General features: G+C 42.4%; 1 long non-coding RNA gene across 1 annotated transcript; it reads left to right on the forward strand.

The window, feature by feature from the left end:
- The first annotated feature begins 360 nt into the window (after nt 1-360).
- LOC109250563 (uncharacterized) lies at nt 361-6258 on the forward strand. The gene is made up of 3 exons (XR_002073081.2): nt 361-487; nt 2365-2493; nt 5931-6258. It is a non-coding gene; the product is annotated as an uncharacterized LOC109250563 (long non-coding RNA).
- Nucleotides 6259-19604: the final 13346 nt, after the last annotated feature.

Consider the following 19604-nt stretch of genomic DNA (forward strand, 5'->3'; position numbering starts at 1 on the left):
GCTTGGATGCCTCTCTGTTCTCTGAAAGCTCCCTGTGCGTTGCTCTGATGCAGCACTTCACACACTGCATGGGAGTGATCTGTCCAGCTGCCTGCCTTCCCCTCTTGACTGTGACCTGGCAGCTAAAGTCTGTCTCTGATTCATCTCTACATCCACAGTCTCCAGCCAAGCGCCTGCCGTAACACTGATGGTTGGTGAATGTTTTCTGAAAGGTTGAATTCAAATTTGTAAACTTTCTGAGTGGGAGAGGCCAAAGACAAGTGTGAAGTTGAGAAACATCTGGCAATTCGAGGTGGTACGGACAATTTAGACATTTTGGGCCCCAAGTCACCAATGTTTATGATCTCTCAACAAAGGATCAATCCAGAAGATTCCATTGGACCTCTGACCTCTTTCCTGCCCACCTGGAGGAATTTGAGGCAGGTCCCGGAGCAGAGCAGATCTAGGATGCTTCTGAAGACCGACATAGCTTCATCAGGAGGAGCTGGTGAGCTGTGCTTGTTATCAAAGCCTCTAGGGAGTTAGTTGTCTCTTGTGTTGGGGGACTGCTGAGGGCTGTGTGTGTGTGTGTGTGTGTGTGTGTGTGTGAGTGTGTGTATCACACGTGTGCACATGGTGGTTTTGATGACAAATAGGGAGTTTTGAAGAAACCCCTGGGCAAACAGAGAACCATCTCAATCAGCCTGATGGCAAGGTTCCCGAGACTGTGAGGATGGAGGCCTTTGTTCATTAATTCTCACAGCTAACACTCACTGAGCACCCACTACCTGCCCGGCCATATTCTAAGTGCTTCGTGTGTATGAAGGAATCTAATCTTCACAACAACCCCACGAAGCACGTACCCCTATTGTCTTCGTTGTACTGATGCGGAAACACAATGTTGAAACGATATGCTCACGATCACCCAGCTGGGAAATAACGAAGGCAGGGGTGACCCCAGGCGGCATGACTTGGGAGCTCAGGTTCAGATTAACCTGCCTGGACCCTTCCTTCCTGCCTGTTGGTTGCCATCACAGTCCACAGTCAGTGCTGCTCACTTTCTAGGAGCCCCGGTTGACAACCGGTCACTAGGAGTGACAAGGGACATTGCCTTTCGAGGAGATGCAGGGAAGTCTCGGCAGGAGCACATGCAGAGCTGTGATCTGTGAAGAAAGAGCCGAGAGCACGGACGGGGTACCGGACTCTGGCTGTGCCCTCTCGCCCTAGTTAGGACTGTGAGGGGCTGGTGGAGTGAGCCCTCCATGTGAGGAGCCTTGGAGTGAACCCACCGAGGCTGGAGATGGCAGTGGAGCGATGTAACCCAGAGGGGGAGGCTAGGTGCGTTGACTTTAGCTCTCACGCCCTGCGAGGTGATTACTCACCCCTGTTTGCAGATAAGGAGGCAGCCTCAGTCAGGGAGGTTACCTGATGCGCTCAACCAATGCCAAGCATTGGTAGGTCTCTGAGCTGGGGTTTGAATCCAGTTCTCCTTGATTCCAGATCCCATCTTTTTAACCCATACTCACTGCCTTTCCTGTATCATGTCTTCTCTTTTCTTTCCTTTCCTTTTTTTTTTTTTGGATAGAATTTCCTCTGAATTCCTGAGGGCCGAGGGAGAACCATGGCCTATTTAGTGGACAATATGGTGGAAATATTTTCCCAGGATCTGGGGGATAGTGTCAGAATAAGGAGGATCATGATATGCACATATAAAAATAAGGTCGAATTTGCTTTTAACTCCTAGATGTCTTTACTGAGAATCACCACAAATACTGTCTTTCTTTCTCAGCTTTTCCACATGCCCGGGAAGTCTGTGTGTGGGTGGGAGGTGAGACTGCAGAGCCCAAGCTCCCCTGTGTGGCCGGAAGGAGGGTTCAGTGGGAAGCCTAGCTGGCGGTGGGAGGCCCAACAGCGGAGACCCTGCCGGTCAGCAGGTGTGGGCACGACATCCTGAAGGCAAAGGGCGCTCACACACTATTGCTGATGAAGCAACGATGATGAAATTAATTCATATTTTATGTCGGTTATTCTGGACTCAGGTGCTCGGCGGGCAGGGTTGGGGAGACGCTAGGAGACAGGAAGGAGGCCCTTCAGGAATGGGGACAATGTGATATGGGCGGACACTGGAAGAGACAGTGGAAGAGACAGAGACGGCATTAAGATGCTACTAAGAGAGGAACAGGATTTGCTTGGTCGTGGGGGTGATACTACCGTGAGATGAGAAGAATAAAGCATTGAAACAGAACTGGGGAAATCAGAAATGGGAACTCATTTGGGGAGAAAAAGAGCTTAACTTAAAACAGTATTTTGGGTTTTTTGGGGGGGATTTTTAAAAGGATCGAGTTGGAAGTGTTTTCATTGCGGAGATCATCCCTTGCCTTTCAGAGACACCATAATTTGGGAAATGCGAATCTTTTGCCCATCTATTCAGGACTCGTGAAGACAGAGATGAGCCTTCTGCTTCCAGTGATCATGGGGCCCCCAGATGAAGCCAGCCTCAGGATAATAAACCAGGTAATTATCTCCATCCTTCCTGTGACAATAATGGTGTCGAAGCAGGCAAAAATTCATCAGAGGAGGCTTTGGAAGTCCCCGGGGAGACTCGCGATAAAGGGGCTGATTGTCAGAATCCGCCTCTGCAGCATTACACCCAGGCGGCATGATGACGGCCAAGGGCCACACGGTGCCCCCAGAGTAAAGCACTGTGGAGATGAAACTGAGACAGACACCTACATCCTAGCACGGCACCCCACCAAGTCTGCCTGGATAGTCCGGATCAGTAATTAGAAACACAGTGCAATAAATATTGAAAGAAACTTCTGTAAACATTCTAGAGGACAATGAAATTAGAAATAATAAGCAGATGGGCTTTTATTCAAAGCAAATCATGCCAGATGGACTCAGTACCTCTTTTCTTTCTTTTTCTTTTTCTTTTTTCTTTTTTTTTGGATAAAAGTACAAAGTTGGTGGATGAAGGGAAAATGGCACGTTTGATGTCATATGTTTGAAGAATGTTAAAACATTTGAGTCTTCCAAGAAGTCTGATTTGCAGAATTGGCTCAGAATGCCTGGAATAGAAGCACATACCTGACAAAAAGTTGGATAAATGCTGCTAATTGGACAATAGAAAGTGCTAGAACACTGGGCTGGTAGGATAGCCTCAGGAGGAGTCTTGCAAGTGACCACACACCTTTGGAACCTTAGAGATCTTTGGTCCCAACCCTCTCATTTAAGGATAAGGAAACTCAGTCAAAAGGAGACAATGACTTCGCACACCTGGGACTAGAACAAGGATTATCTTCGGTGTGGGTGAGAGCTCTCCTCTCTACCCAGCATCTCTCTTATCTAGGAAAGGAAATAAATGTGGTCAAGTACAATTCTTTTTTTTTTTTTTTAATTCAAGTGTAACTTATAATACCATGTTACATTAGTTTCTGGTTAGGTACGATTAGGAAATAATTGGACTTGGAACAAATAAAGCTCAAGATATAGACCGTGTCCCCAGAAGAGGCGTCAGAGTGGAGATGGTGGTTGAGGAACCACTGGGAATGCTTCATTACAGGCCAAGTTTCTGAGACCCGGGCAGTTTTCAAGCCGCCTTCAATGAGATTCATTCATCATTGCTGTGAAGCAAATAGTGCCCGTTTTGCAGGTGAAAAAATGGCAAAACTCGAGGAGATTCAGTGACCCACCTGACTAAGGGGGAGCAGCAGGCATACAGCACAGTGAGGACCGAAGGCAGCAGCCTGTGATTGTAGTCAGGCTCGCTCTCACCCCTATTTGGCCTTTGGTAAAATCCTGATGAAGCCTGGCCTTCCTTCCTGCACTGTTCTTTCTCCAGAAGGCTCCTTTCTTCCTCTGCTTTCCCAGCTCACGTTGCTGCCTTTGGAAGTTCCCCAGATGCCAGGTGATCCTAACTTCACAGAGTTCTCAGGAACTTCTCCCATTCCCTCCCTGTTCCTCCTCCAGTGTCCGGGTCTCCTTTCCCACTCCTGCTAAGCTCTGTGCTCAGCCTTCTGTTACCCTAGAAGCATGAACTTTGTCTAAACTAATTTCCACCATGGCCTGTATAGGCCACAGTTTCACCTTCAGGAAATCACTTCACCTCCTCAGCCTGTTTCCACAGGTAAAAAAAAATGAAACCCAACAATGACGCCTAGTTTGTGGCTCATGGCACATTGTGACTTGCAGTGAGGACCATGTGTGTACTCAGCTCGTCAATGCCAAATACAAAGTAGATGCCCAATGTATATGTATTGGAGGGGGTTAGGTTGGGAACTTTCCTCAAGGTCCCTCCTTTTTTTTTTTTAAGTTTGTTTGTTTATTTAGAGAGAGCACACATGAGGGAGGGGCAGAGAGAGAGAGGGAGAGACAGAGAATCCCAAGCAGGCTCCAAACTGGCAGTGAAGAGGGGCTCTAACTCACAAGCTCATGAACCCAAGAGATCATGCCCTGAGCTGAAATTAAGAGTCAGAGACTTAACCTACACTGAGCCACCCAGATGCCCCCTCAAGGTCCCTCTTCATAGTTCTTCCTTTTTTGTTGTTGTTTTGTTGTTTGGAATCTAATGTGTTAACTCTAAAAATCAGATTCCTCCCCTCCCTAGGGTTTACTGTTTTTGTTTTCGCTAAATTTTTGTTTGATTGTTGTCGGCTGCCTCTGCTGAGGACCAGCCTGAGCTGTGAACTTAGGATATTCTCAGGTGTTTTTTGAGCCTGTATCTTTCCCTGTGCACGTGCAGTGACTTTCTGATTTCCCCCATATACACAGTTGCTTTTGAATATCTTAGTCTTTGATGTCTGGCTCCAAAAAATTGGAAAAAGAGAAAAATAAAAGGAGAGAGAGAAGGGTGCCTGTCCTTTAAATCCCCTGGAAGTCACTTCTGCTGTAGGCCAGAGGCTCGCATCATTGGAGGGAGGCACAAAAACAATGACTGCCCACCATTCTGTCTGCACCTCTGGGATTAAAAGTAGCATTCAGTGATCAGAACACTGATTCACAATACCCAAAGGACAGGGTCAGTTTTGCCCAGCCTGGCTCCTGCAAGCTGTGTGTACTGTGCAGCTGCTTGCCGTGGGAGTGGCTCTTTCTTTCCTACGCAGAATAATCTATTTCCCCTAACCCATATCTGAACACCCCTACTCTACCCATTAAACAGAGAACTTTCTGGCTATCAGGATCTAGTCCTTTGGGTGGGTGGCAGGTTGAAGCGGGAGGTAGAATGTTAATAAATGATTTTGTTCCTTTTACACATAAATTTTTCCCTGTCAGCGTATGGAAGAGTTTTTGCAACAGGCAATTCTTTTTTTTCTTTTTCTTTTTTTTTTTTTTTTTGAGAGAGGAATCATTGAAATGCAGGGGTGAAAATGGAAGGCTGCCTGCATTTCCTTCTACTGCTGAAATATAGCTCCTTGGTCTTTACTGGTCCAGGTTTTTAGCTCTGAGTGACCCATGAGGCAACACGGTTAAATAAAACTCGAACTTACTTTTTGCCTTTTTTTGTAATAAGCCTCATTACATGCTTAGTAGGAAACACCCTGTCTACCATCTGCTATGGACTGAATATTTGGTCCTCTCAATATTCATATGTTGAAATCCTAACTCCCAAGCTGGTATTAGGAAATGAGGTCTTTGAAAGGTGTTTGGGTCATAAGGGTAAAGCCGTCACGAATGGCATTAGTGCCCTTACAAAAGAGATCCCAGAGATATCCCTCTTTCCTTCTACCACATGAGGACACAGGGAAAAGATGGGTCTATGAACCAGAAAGTGGGTCTTTGTTAGATGCTCAGTCTGCTGGTGCCTTGACCTCGGACTTTTCAGTCTCCAGAAGCATGAGAGATAAATGTCTTACTGATAGCCAGCCAGTCTATGCTATTTTCTCAGAGCAGCCTGAGTGGTCTAAGATACCTCTGATGTAGTACTATTTTTTTCTTTTACTTACCTTCTGCAGAGGGGGCATGGAAGCTGAAGGAATGCCCTTTCCCCTTCACCTGAAATGCAAGCCATTGGAAAGAGCAGTGTCTGGGAATGACTAGACCCGTATTTGTGTCCCACTTCTGTCACCTGGGAGCCTCAGGCAAATGTCTCAGCCTCTCTGCTGCAGCTGGTCCTGGGTCAGTTGAAGTCCGTACACTATGGCCTCCCCCAGGGTGGGAAATATAGCTTGTTTATAGTGCTTGACATAACAGGAGCAAATTTAGTAAGCATTTAGGACTTCATACCTTTAAATGTTGCTGAAACACATCCTCGTACACACACATCCATCACCAACAAATATCACTGCAGGGAGTGGCAAATATGTCTTGCATTACTTAATATAATCATTATAAGAACTCTGCAATGAAACTATTACTATCATCACTATTTTGCAAGATAAAACTGAACCACACTGAAGCTAATGTAACATTACATGTCAACAATACTTCAACAAAACAAACTGAGGCACTGAGTTATTAAGCAAAGTCAGGATTTGAACTCAGGTCTATTTGCCTCTGTTCTTTTAATCTGTATTCAGGATCTAAGCTCCTATTTAATAACAACACTTCACAGTTGAAAAGGGCTTTTACTTTTTAAAGGTAACAGCCATGAGGCTTTTTTGCTCTAAGGTAGAGTAAGAAGGAGCCACAGATTTTTTTTTATTAAATTTTAATTTTAATTCCAGTATAGTTAACATACAGCATTATATTAGTTTCAACTGTACGATATAGTGATTCTACACTTCATACAACATCCAGTGCTCATTATGGTGAATGTACCCCTTCATCCCCATTACCTATCTCACCCACCCCCCACTTCCCCTTTGGTAACCATCAATTTGTTCTCAAGAGTCTGTTTCTTGGTTTGCCTCGCTCTCTCTTTCTCTCTCTCATTTTTTCCCCTTTGCTTGTTTGTTGTTTCTTAAATTCCACATACAGATGAAATCATATGGTATTTGTCTTTCTCTGATTGGTTTATTTCACTTAGCATTATACTATCTAGCTCTATCCATGTCAATGAAAAAAATGGCAAAATTTCATTCTTTTTATGGCTGAGTAATATTCCAGTGTGTGTGTGTGTGTGTGTGTGTGTGTGTGTGTGTGTGTACACATACCACATCATCTCTATCTATTCATCTATTGATTGACATTTGGGCTGCTTTCTTTATGTGGCTATTGAAAATAATGCTGCTATAAACTAGGGGTGCCTGTATCCCTTTGAATTAGTGGTTTTCTATTGTTTGGGTAAATATCCAGTGCTATGATTACTGGATTATAGGATAGTTCTATTTTTAACTTTTTGAAAAAACTCCATACTGTTCCACAGTGGCTGCACCAGTTGGCATTCCGACCAACAGTGCATGAAATTTCCTTTATCTCCACATCCTTACCGACATTTATTTTTTGTGTTGTTGATTTTAGCCATTCTGACAGGTGTAATCTGATAACCCATTGTGGTTTTGATTTGCATTTCCCTGATGATGAGTGATGTGGAGCATCTTTTCATGTGTCTGTTGGCCATCTGTACTGTCTTCTTTGGAAAAATGTCTGTTCATGTCTTCTGCCCATTTTTTAATTGGATTGCTTGTTTTGTGGGTGTTGAACTATATCAGTTATTTTTTTAAATTTTAATTCAAGTATAGTTAACATACAGTGTTATATTAATTTTGGGTAGATAATCTAGTGATTCAACAATTCCATACATCACCCAGTTCTCATAGAGTTGTATCAGTTCTTTATATATTTTGGACACTAACCCTTTATTGCATATGTCATTTGTAAATATCTTCTCCCATTCTGTATGTTGACTTTAGTTTTGTTGTTTCCTTTGCTATGGAGGTTTTTACTTTGATTTAGTCCCAATAGTTTAATTTTACTTTTATTTCCCTTGCCTCAGGAGACATATCTAGAAGCATATTGCTATGACTGATGTCAGAGACATTTCTGCGTGTGCTCTCCTCTAGGATTTTTGTGGTTTCAGGTCTCACATTTAGGTCTTTAATCTATTTCAAATTTATTTTTCTATATGGTGTAAGAGACTGGTCCAGTTTCATTTGTTTGCATGTAGCTGTCCAGTTTTCCTGACACCGTTTGTTGAGGAGACTGTCTTTTTCCCATTGCATATTCTTTCCTCCTTGCCAAAGATTAATTGACCATGTAATCGCAGGTTTATTTCTGGGCTCTCTATTCTGTTCTGTTGATCTATGTGTCTATTTTTGTGCCAGTATATACTGTTTTGATTACTACAGCATTGTAATATAACTTGAAGTCTGGAATTGTGATACCTCCAGTTTTGTTTTTCTTTTTTAAGATTGCTTTGGCTATTCAGGATCTTTTGTGGTTTTATAAAAATTTTAGGATTGTTTGTTCCAGTTCTGTGAAAAATGCTATTGGTATTTTGATAGAGATTGCATTAAATGTGAAGATTGCTTTTGAGTAGTATAGACATTTTAACAATATTTGTTCTTCTAATACATGAGCATGGAATATCTTCTCATTTCTTTGTGTCTTCTTCAGTTTCTTTCATCAATGTTTTATAGTTTTCAGAGTATAAGCCTTTCGCTTTTATGCTTAAATTTAGTCCTAGGTATTTTATCATTTTTGGTGTAATTATAAGCAGGATTGTTTTCTTAATTTCTCTTTCTGCTGCTTCATTATTAGTATATAGAAACACAAATGATTTCTGTACATTGATTTTGTATCCTGTGATTTTACTGACTTCATCAGTTAGTAGTTTTTTGGTGGAGTCTTTAGGGTTTTATACACAGAGTATCATGTCATCTGCAAATAGTGAGTTTTACTTCTTCCTTACCAATTTGGATGCCTTTTATTTTTTTGTTGTTGTCTGATTGCTGTGGCTAGGACTTCCAGTGCTATGATGAATAAAAGTGGTGAGTGGGCATCTTGATCCTGACCTTAAGGGAAAAGCTCTCAAATTTTCCTCATTGAAGATCATGTTTGCTGTGGGTTTTTCATATGTTGAGGTATGTTCCCTCTAAACCTACTTTGTTGAGGGTTTTTATCATGAATGGATATTGTACTTCGTCAAATGCTTTTTCTGCATCTACTGAAATGATCATATGGTTTTTATCCTTTTTCTTATTGATGTGATGTATCATGTGGATTGATTTGTGAATAATGTACCATCCTTGCATCCCAGGAATAAATTTCACTTGGTTGTGGTGAATTGTTTTTTTAATGTAATGTTGGATTTGGTTTGCCAATATTTGGTTGAGGGTTTTTGCATCTATATTCATCAGAGATACTGGCCTGTAGTTCTCTTTTCTCATGGCGTCTTTATCTGGTTTTGGTATCAGGGTAATACTGGCCTCAAAGAATGTGTTCAGAAGTTTTCCTTACTCTTCTATTTTTTTTTTTTTTGAAAAGTTTGAGAAGAATAGGTATTAACTCTCCTTTAAACGTTTGGTAGGATTGTCCTGTGAAACGTTTGGTAGGATGGCCCTGTGAAGCCATCTGGTCCTGGACTTTTGTTTGGTGGGAGTTTTTCACTTTCCTTGCTAGTAATCAGTCTGTTCAAATTTTCTATTTCTTCTTGCTTCAGTTTTGGTAGGTTGTATTTTTCTGGGAATCTATCCATTTCTTCTAGTTTGTCTAATTTGTTGGCATATAATTTTTCATAATATTCTCTGACAGTTGTTTGTATTTCTGTGGTGTTTGTTGTTATTTCTCCTCTCTCATTTGTGACTTTATTTACTTTAGTCCTTTCTCTTTTTTCTTTTAAAAAAATCTTTTTCAATGTTTGTTTATTTTTGAGAGGGAGTGAGAGAGCATGTGTGTGAGCAGGGGAAGGACTGGGAGAGAGAGAGAGGGAAACAGAGGATCCAAAGCAAAGCAGGCTCTGTGCTGATGACAGAAAGCCTGATGTGGGGCTTGAACCCACAAATCATGAGATCATGACCTGAGCTGAAGTCAGACACCTAACTGGTTGAGCTACCCAGGCACTCCTTCTCTTTTTTTCTTGATGAGGCTGGCTAGAGGGTTTCTTGATGAGGCTGGCTAGAGGATTTTTTTCAAAGAAACACCTCCTGATTTCATTGATCTGTTCTATTATTTTTTTTAGTTTCTATATAATCTATTTCTGCACTAATCTTTATTAATTCCTTCCTTCCTTCTGCTGGTTTGGGTTTGTTGTTGTTGTTGTTGTTGTTGTTCTTTTTCTGGCTCCTTTAGGTGTAGGGTTAGGTTGTTTATTTGAGATTTTTCTTGCTTTTGAAGTAAGCTTATATTGCTATAAACTTCCCTCTTAGAATCATCCTTTTGCTGCATCCCAAGGATTTTGGACCATTGTGTTTTCATTTTCATTTGTTTCTATGTAATTTTTTATTTCTTCCTTGATTTCTTGGTTGACCCATTCATTGTTTAGTAGCATGTTATTTAGCCTTCACAAATTTGTGCTCTTTCTGTGTTTTTTCTTGTGGTTGATTTGTAGTTTCACAGCATTATGGTCAGAAAAGATGTATGATGTGACTTTGATCTTTTTGAATTTGTTGACACTTGCTTTGTGGCCTAAATTGTGATCTATTGTAGAGAATGTTTCATGTGCACTCGAAAAGAATGCGTATTCTGCTGTTTTAAGATGGAATGTTCTGACTGTATCTGTTAAGCCTATGGTCCAGTGTGCCATTCAAAGCCACTCTTTCCTGGGGCGCCTGGGTGGCTCAGTTGGTTGAACTTCTGACTTAGGCTCAGGTCATGATCTCACGGTCTGTGTGTTCGAGCCCTGCTTTCGGACTCTGTGCGGACAGCTCGGAGCCTGGGGCCTGCTTCGGATTCTGTGTCTCCCTCTCTCTCTGCCCCTCCCCCACTCATGCTCTGTCTCTCTCTGTCTCAAAAATAAATAAACATTAAAAAAAAAATTTAAAAAGCACAAAGCCACTCTTTCCTTATTAATTTTGTTTGGATAATCTGTCCATTGATGTAAGTGGGGTATTACAATTCCCTACTATTATTGTGTTACTATTGATTAGTTCCTTTATGTTTGTTATAAACTGTTTTATGTATATGGGTGGACTCATGTTGGGTGCATAAATATTTACAATTGTTAGGTCTTCTTGTTGGATTGTCCCCTTTACTATTATATAGTGTATGTCTTTGTCTCTTGTTACAGTCTTTGTTTTAAAGTCTATTTTGTCTGATATAAGCATTGCTACTCCAGCTTTCTTTTGACATCCATTTGCGTGATAAATGTTTCTCCATCCCCTCACTTTCAATCTGCTGGTGTCTTTAGGTCTGAAATAAGTCTCTTGTAGGCAGCATATAGATGGGTCTTGTTTTTTTATCCACTCTGTCACCCTGTGTCTTTTGACTGGAGCATTTAGTCCACTTACATTAAAAGTAAATATTGATAGATATGTATTTATTGCCATTTTTTTTTACTTGTTTTGTGGTTGTTTCTATAGTTTTTCTCTGAACTTTTCTTCTCTTGCTCTCTTTCATGGTTTGCTGGTTTTCTTTAGTGATATACTCAGATTCCTTTCTCCTTATTCTTTGCATATCTATTACTGGTTTTTCATTTGTGGCTACAATTAAGTTTGTATATACCACCTGCATATAATAGTCTATGATAAGTTGATGGTCACTCATGTTTGAATCCATTCTTTAAGGAGCCACAGATTCTTAAAAGGAAGCTCCAACAGACATTAATTGGCAAGGGGAAAAATCTCGTCCTTGAGATGTTTTTCTCTATAACCATCCCTCCAGAACCCCTCCAACCCCTAGTACTTGACCTGGTTTACCTTGGTACGTGGGCTATTTCAGGGTTTATTCCACTCCTGGGTTCAGATGCTCTGTTTTTCCCACTCAGCTAGAGACTTCAGTGAAGTTAGTACAGATATTAAGCCCCTTAAATACATGCTGTGTTGACCCTGAGGGTACCCCATGAATAAGATGTGGCTCTTCTGTTTCTTCTAGGGACATACAATCTAGCAGGGGAGATAAAGAAGTAAAGAGTTTCTATGAGGACATGATTATAGGGTGCTGGATAAGCACATGGTGGTGTCACAAAACTCAGCTTTGAGGAGCTGGGAAACTCGGGCTACAGGAAGTGGTGATTGTGCAAAGACCATAGGATATGTAGGTTAGCGTGGGGTAGGGCAGAAGGAACAACCTAAACAAAGCCCCAGAGAGCACAGAGAATATTTTAGATGTATTTTACTAAGATTTAAAAAAAAAATGTTTATTTACTTTTTGAGAGAGAGAGAGAGAGAGAGCGCACAATCTAGAGAAGGGCAGAGAGAAATCCCAAACAGGCTCCATGCCGTCAGTGCAGAGCCTGATGTGGGGTTCAAACTCAGGAACTGTGAGGTCATGACCTGAGCTGAAACCAAGAGTCAGATGCTTAACTGATTGAGCCACCCAGGGGCCCCTAGAATATTTTAGATTTAGAGACTGAAGTTTTCTCTTGATTCAGAGCTGCAATATTTCAGGGGAGAAAAACCCACCCTTTCCCCCACCACCATGCCTCAATTTCATTCAATAAGGCCACTGTACTTATTCTCTGGCCCTAAGATCAGATGTTCCACCCCACCCCCCACCACCCACACAGGTAGTGTTTCAGCCTCTCAGGCATCGACTCCTAATGAGATCAGTTAGTCCTCTAGTAACTGATGGGCTCTATGGCACACCTGCTCCCTATAGAATTCAGTCTCAAAACAGTAATACCACGTGCAGGAACTGCCACTGTATTTACCTGACACTTATTTTTACTCAGTGACAACTGAGTGCTCAGATACTCAATTAATATGTTGTGTGTGTGTGTGTGTGTGTGTGTGTGTGTGTGTGTGTGTGTGTGTGTGTGTATAAAACACATAAAGAACATCCCAGGTAGCTTCTACTCACTTAATTGTCATGTTTCCTCTTAACCTTCACATGGTTAATAGTAAGCAAATCCTATATAGTTTTTTCTCTTAAATCTTTCATTGCAATCCCCAGCTGAAAGGGTTTTTCCTTTGTACTTCTTTGGTAGGTTTGATTAATGTCTTCAGAAAAAGAAAAGATTAATTTTTCTCAGCCCATAATTAGCATTACTGCAGAGGGACACAGAAGCTGGAAGCCACGGAAGCAAGCCTGGGACAATGGCTTCAGCCTGTGTGTGACCTCCACACCCACGTGGAGCCAGCAATTAATGGGGCAGCCCCCCTTGCATTGAATCTTCAAGTCTGTCCTATTAACTATCTTTGCGGCTAATGACACAATTCCTTCTATTTTCCCATATGCTAGGAGAGGTCTCTCCAAATGTCCTGCCTATTGTCCCCAAAGCAAAAATATTCCTCACAATGTGAAATATTGCACACACAACTTTTTCTGCTTTGCTTTTTTTTTTTCCTTCTCCCCCTCAGGTTTTGCAGAGTAACTCTGAAACCAGCTTCTGCAGTGAAGTGAATCTGCCCAAGGGATATTTTTTACCCTGAAAAAACACTAACTCCCCTAAGAACTGAATAGTTTCTTTTTGCAGAGCTATCTTATTGTTATTTGGGACTGATGGACTGTCAGTCTTTTCTGCTGGAAACAGAAATGCTAATCAGGCCTTCAGCACGATGGGACTTGGGGCTCACACTTCTAATGCTTTTCTTAGGCCCACGTGGACAACGGTTTTGCTGAATCTTGTTTTTGTGGGTCCTTCTGGAGATGCAGTCTGTAAGAAATTTTGGCAATCAAGAGAATGTTGTTTTAACCGAGCTCATTGTAGTACATTTTTCACCAAATTACATTAGCATATAAAACTTGGATTATTGATTTCTTCTTTACTTGTTGTGAATTCTGGGCAAAAGTCCAGTTTACAGAAGCAAAGAGAACATACACACACTTGAGTGGAGAGTTGATCCTTTATTTATTTCTTTATTTTCTTTATGTTAGAGACGGGATGAATGATCTACGAAGGTAATGTGACTTTGTACTCTGATTTTCTCCGCCTAACACCTTCATTAGGCTGTACTCAAGACTTCCATGGTTATGGGCATTCCAGTTTGAATCCAAAATAGGGAGGGACAGGCAGGGAACCATTTGCCAGGGGAAACAGAGTACTTACCGGTTATTAAGCACCTGACGAGTGTCAGTCAGTAGACGGCACTGTACTTACAATATCTCCTCTGGTAGACAATGCCCTCACTTTGCTGATGAGGAAATTGAGGCTTCATGAGGTTGCGGGATTTTGTTCCCAGTCACCTCAAGGCAAGTGCAAGATGAGTGACTATTCACTTTGGAAAATGGTCTGGCAGTTCCTCTAAAGGTTAAATATAGAGTTACCCAGCAATTTGACCGTATATACCCAAGTATAAATGAAAGTATATGATAATAAATAAATGAAACTTGTACAAAAGATAAATGAAACTTGTACAAAAACTTGTACACTCATGTTCCTAGCAGCGTTATTGATAATAGCCAAGAAGTAGCAGCCACCCCAATACCCATCAATTAGTGAAGGGATAAATACGATGGGGTCTACCCCCATAGTGGAATATTATTTGAAGTATTGATACACGCTGAGGCTGCGGGGACCTCAAAAACATTGTACTATGTGAAGTAAGTCAGTCATAAAGGACCACATATTGCATGAGTCCATTTACATGAAATGTCCATAATATAGAGAAAATAGATTGGCTGCCAGGGGATGGTGGGGGGAGAGTTTGGGAGAAATGGCGAGTGACTACTAATGGTTACAGAGCTTCATTTTGGGGGATGAACCCCCCCCCACCCCCCGATTGATTCTAAATTTGGTTCTAAGTTGATTCTAAAAGAGAATTGGTCTTAAAATTGATTGTGCTCATGGTCGTACAGTCCTGTGAATATACTAAAAACAACGGAATGGTATACTTTAAATGGGTGAATGGTATAGGATGTGACTTACATCTCAATAAAGTTATAAAAAGATTAGTGGCTACTGTCCACTGCTGGTGTAGAGAGGCAGTGCCACTCCACTTGTGGAATAGCCCAAGATGCTCCTAATGATGGAAAGCCACATACCCGTAGCGGCAGCCACCTCTAGCTTTAAAGTATTTACTGAATGCCTGGCACTGTGCTAAGCACTTTATATGCATTATCTAATTTCATCATCATGTAACCGCATGAGCTCAGCGTTACTCTCATTTTCTAGAAGAGGACACTGAGGCTTAGAGAGGCTTAGTAATTTTCTCAAGGTCATGTGTCTAATAATTACTACAGCTGCCTCCTACTGAATAAAAACCTTGGAAACAACTGTATGGGTTTTTTTCTTTGTTTTTTGTTTTGGGGGATTTTTGTTTTTTGTTTTGTTTTTGTTTGTTTGTTTGTTTGTTTTTGGTCTAAGACCCAGTATTGTATAGTAATGACTAAGAGTTGGATCGGTAGGTAGATGGCCTGGGTTTGAATCAGAATTCTGATTCCTGGGTCCTGCACAAATGTGAGCAAGTTGCTTAAAACTCTGTACTCCGTTGAGAAAGTATTCAACTCACAGAGGTGAAGATTAAGTAATATATGAAAAGCATGTAAGGCAGTGGCGGGCACATAGTGAGAGCTTGATATGTGTGAATTATTACCAGATGCAGTCTCTTTTGGAGGGTGGGGGTACAGCAGAAAATAAGTCACAGGTCGTGGGTCAGCTGTGGTCTAGGGGGGTAGACAGGCAGACCTACTGAAATAGGAAACAATGGTGAAAGCAGGCAGGAGGCAGAGCGGAAGCACAGAGGCGGAGGGACTCGTGATTAATGAGGGCCATTTGCGCTTGTGGTCCTAGATCTTCGGTCTTTTAGGCTCTGGTAGGAGTGTGTTTACAGCAGCAGGATTTTCTTTCCTTTCCCTCAGGTTGCAAGCATACACAAAAATTATGAAATCTGGTTGGGGAGTTTCATGATTGTGCTTTTCCTGACAGCATGGTAAACCCTTAGCCCTTTAAAGGGCGGAGGAGAGAGTAGAGCCCAGTCTTTTATTGGGGCTTCTCGAATATTTACCATTGGTTAGATCCGTAGGCTAATACATTAGAAACTTAATGGTTTATTTATTTTTGAGACAGAGACTGAGCATGAGCGAGGGAGGAGCAGAGAGAGAGGGAGACACAGAATCTTCTGAAGCAGGCTCCAGGCTCCGAACTGTCAGCACAGAGCCCCACACAGGGCTCAAACTCACAAACTGAGATCATGACCTGAGCCGAAGTTGGACACTTAACCAACTGGGCCACCCAGGCGCCCCTAATATATTAGAAATTTAATCAGGAGATGAGGTCGCTAAGGGAGTGTGAGGTGTGTTCATACTCTCTGTGGGTGTTTTCTCACCTTCCAGTTTCATGGAACCTCAGGAGTGTGTTGGAGATTAGCTCTTGATTGATGAGCACGAACTGTAAGATTTAGAAGTAGATGTGTCTATGTTGATGTGTCAACATAGTTGAGAGGAAGCAGGAATTCATCACAGAAGGCTCGGCTTCTGGATACGAAGGGGCAGAGGAGAGGATAACACATGGTCCGAAACTGATGCTTATGCTCATGCCTTCATTCCCAGCAGTGCCCCTGTCTGGTGTGTGGCAGGCACTTAGCAAATGTTTGTTCACTCTGAATAAATAACTGGGGTATATTGTAGGTCACATGTTGAAGATAACCTCTATGACCTGCAGATTCTGGGTTTGTTTACCCTCTGAGGTTTTATCCAGGGCAGCAAGGAATCGGTGAGACCACCTTTGTCAGAAGTCCCTGAGAGCAGTCATCTATCCTTGCAAAGAGTAACCCAGAGGACTTGGAGGGGCATCTGGTAGCCCACCCTGGCTGCTGCTTAGAGTCACTTGGGAAGCTCTTGAAACGCATGGTTGCCAGGCTGGACCTCACTCCAGACCAATCAAATCAAAATCTCTGAGGGCAGGGCTTGGGTGTTGGCATTTTTCTTTACAAGGACTTCCCAGGCGATTCTAATGGGATCCAGGGGTGTGAAGCACCTGACAAGAGCATCCGGAGATGGGAAGGCTGGAGGCATCTGCCAGAAGCCCTGGTCTGTGGTTGGCCAGAGGTATACTGCAGGTCTCACCTGGACGAGGGTGGAAGTGGGTTGGCTACCCCTTAAGTTTCCAGGGTTTTTTTCTTTTTTTTTTTTAACTTGTTTTCTTTTTTATTTTTTTAAATGTATATCCAAATTAGTTAGCATATAATGCAACAATGATTTCAGGAGTAGATTCCTTAGTGCCCCTTAGCCATCCCCCCACACCTCCTTTAGTAACCCTCAGTTTGTTCTCCATATTTATGAGTCTCTTCTCTTTTGTCCCCCTCCCTGTTTTTATATTATTTTTGTTTCCCTTCCCTTATGTTCATCTGTTTTGTCTCTTAAAGTCCTCATATGAGTGAAGTCATGTGATTTTTGTCTTTCTCTGACTAATTTCACTTCGCATGATACCCTCCAGTTCCATCCACGTAGTTGCAAATGGCAAGATTTCATTCTTTTTGATTGCCAAGGAATACTCCATTGTGTGTGTGTGTGTGTGTGTGTGTGTGTGTGTACACATTTCTTTATCCATTCATCCACTGATGGACATTTGGGCTCTTTCCATACTTTGGCCATTGTTGATAGTGCTGCTATAAACATGGGGGTGCATGTGTCCCTTTGAAACAGCATGCCTGTATCCCATGGATAAATGCCTAGTAGTGCAATTGCTGGGTCGTAGGGTAGTTCTAATTTTAGTTTTTTGAGGAACCTCCATACTGTTTTCCAGAGTGGCTGCACCAGCTTGCATTCCCATCCAGGGTTATTTCTAAGAGACCTCTCTGAGGTTGGACTGAAGACAGCCCAGCATGGGGGCAGGGAAGGTGCTGGAAGGATGGCTGCAGAGAAAGGAGGTAAGCTTTAGTAATTGGAACGGGCACTGGGCTTTCAAATCCTTCACTGCTATGATTTTGAGATTTCTCTTAGCCTGAGATGAGGTACCTGGTGAAGGAGGTGGGGGTGTGGGGATGTAAGGAAGGGGAAGGGCACTGAGGTATCCTGGGACCCAGACCTTGTCTCATTGAAGGAGCTGGGCTGGGTCAGCAGAAGGTTCCACTGCCTCTTGGAAAGGCTGAAAAAGTTCCCTTGAGATCTGGCTCCCCTCAGCAGCTGCATCAGGACCTGGGACTCTTACTGTGAAGCCCATTAAGATGATCAAAGAGTCACTGGAGAGCTGTGAGAGCCTCTGAAGAGTTTGCAAAGTGTGACTGTGACCATAGGAACATATTTCATCTGGCCCTGAACCACACAGCTGAGGGATGATTCACTTGTATCTTTTCTTTTCTTTTCTTTTTTCTTTTCTTTTCTTTTCTTTCTGAGGGTGAGAGAGAGAAAGAGAGAGAGAGAGAGAGAGAGAATCTTAAGCAGGCTCTACACTCAGTGTGGAGCCTGACATGGGGTTCGATCTCAAAACCATGAGATCATGACCTGAGCTGAAATCAAGAGTGAGTTGCTTAAGCAGCTGAACCACCCAGGTGCCCCACTTGTATTTTCAACATTACTAAGGTATCGGTCAGCCACACAGCTCTGAGCACTCCTCTGGTTAGCAAACAGCATCCTAGAAAAGCTACCTGAAGTTTCTATGGGCAGCTTGTCTCCTTTGAGATGTAAACTCTCCCTCAGCGTAGGATGCTCTTGGATCCCTTACTGAGTTTGAGGATACCAGGGAAAATGTAGGCTCAGGGAAGGAAAATTTTCATTGTACTTGAAGCAGGAGAATTAGATTATCAACAAAAACCCTTCTCTACAATGCATTCTAGCAAACTCTGTGCTTCTTGCTGCTGCCTCCTTTTCTGGAATCTTTCTTCAACCCCGCCCCCACCCCACCCCCCCTTCCCATTACCTCTCTCCCACTCTCCTCCCTCTGGATGATTCCATCTCAGCCATATGCACTTGATAGAATCTCACACACAGGCACATTTATTATTGACCAGCTTCTTTATCTTGGATAGTATGTCACAAGTAGTCAAGACTATAGCTTTTGAAGGTAGTTTCACAGATTTAAGATGAAGAAACAGTATCCATATAGTTCCAGAGTCAAGGAAGTCTGATAGCCAGCCGTTGGGGTGTGTGTGTGGGGAGGGGGATGTAAGACTATTGGAGAGTGGAATTTTACTCACTGGAGCCAGCTTGGACTTTAGATATGAAACGTTTGATTTATAGTTTCTATTTCACTCTGATAGAAAACTCTGCTTACCCTTATTGGAAGGTCGAATGTGTTGGGTTCTTTAGCTAAGGTAGCTGTTAAAATTTATTTCACATTCAAGGAAAGGGGCACTTGTTATTCACCATGTTCCCATTTTAATTATGATTTTCCTGGCATCATTTTTAACAAGAATAACCTAAGGCCTGCAAGGAGTGATTTCCCCTAATCAGTTCTTAAACCCGCCCTCCCCCCTCCAACTAATGGCTGCAGCTACGGCTACACAGACGAAATGAAATGGGGAATTGAGCAATTACCTGGTGAATCTGAACAGTGTAGAGTCAGCAGTCAATTAGAATAGTTCAATTACAAAAATCCTTTTTTCTCCCTTCTTCTTTTGCTCTGTAGAATTATCATCTTAACTCTTGCTTCTCCAACTGCCCCGTGTTGAACCTCGTTCTCATCATTCTAGCTCTGCTGACCCCAGAGCACTCTCAGCTAGATGCCCTGGGCTCCTCTGCAGCATCTCCACTCCTCCCCAGAAGAGGCCTCA

Source organism: Panthera pardus, unplaced genomic scaffold (genome assembly GCF_024362965.1).
Source record: "Panthera pardus isolate Hobbes unplaced genomic scaffold, ASM2436296v1 HiC_scaffold_21, whole genome shotgun sequence".
Classification (NCBI taxonomy): domain Eukaryota; kingdom Metazoa; phylum Chordata; class Mammalia; order Carnivora; family Felidae; genus Panthera; species Panthera pardus.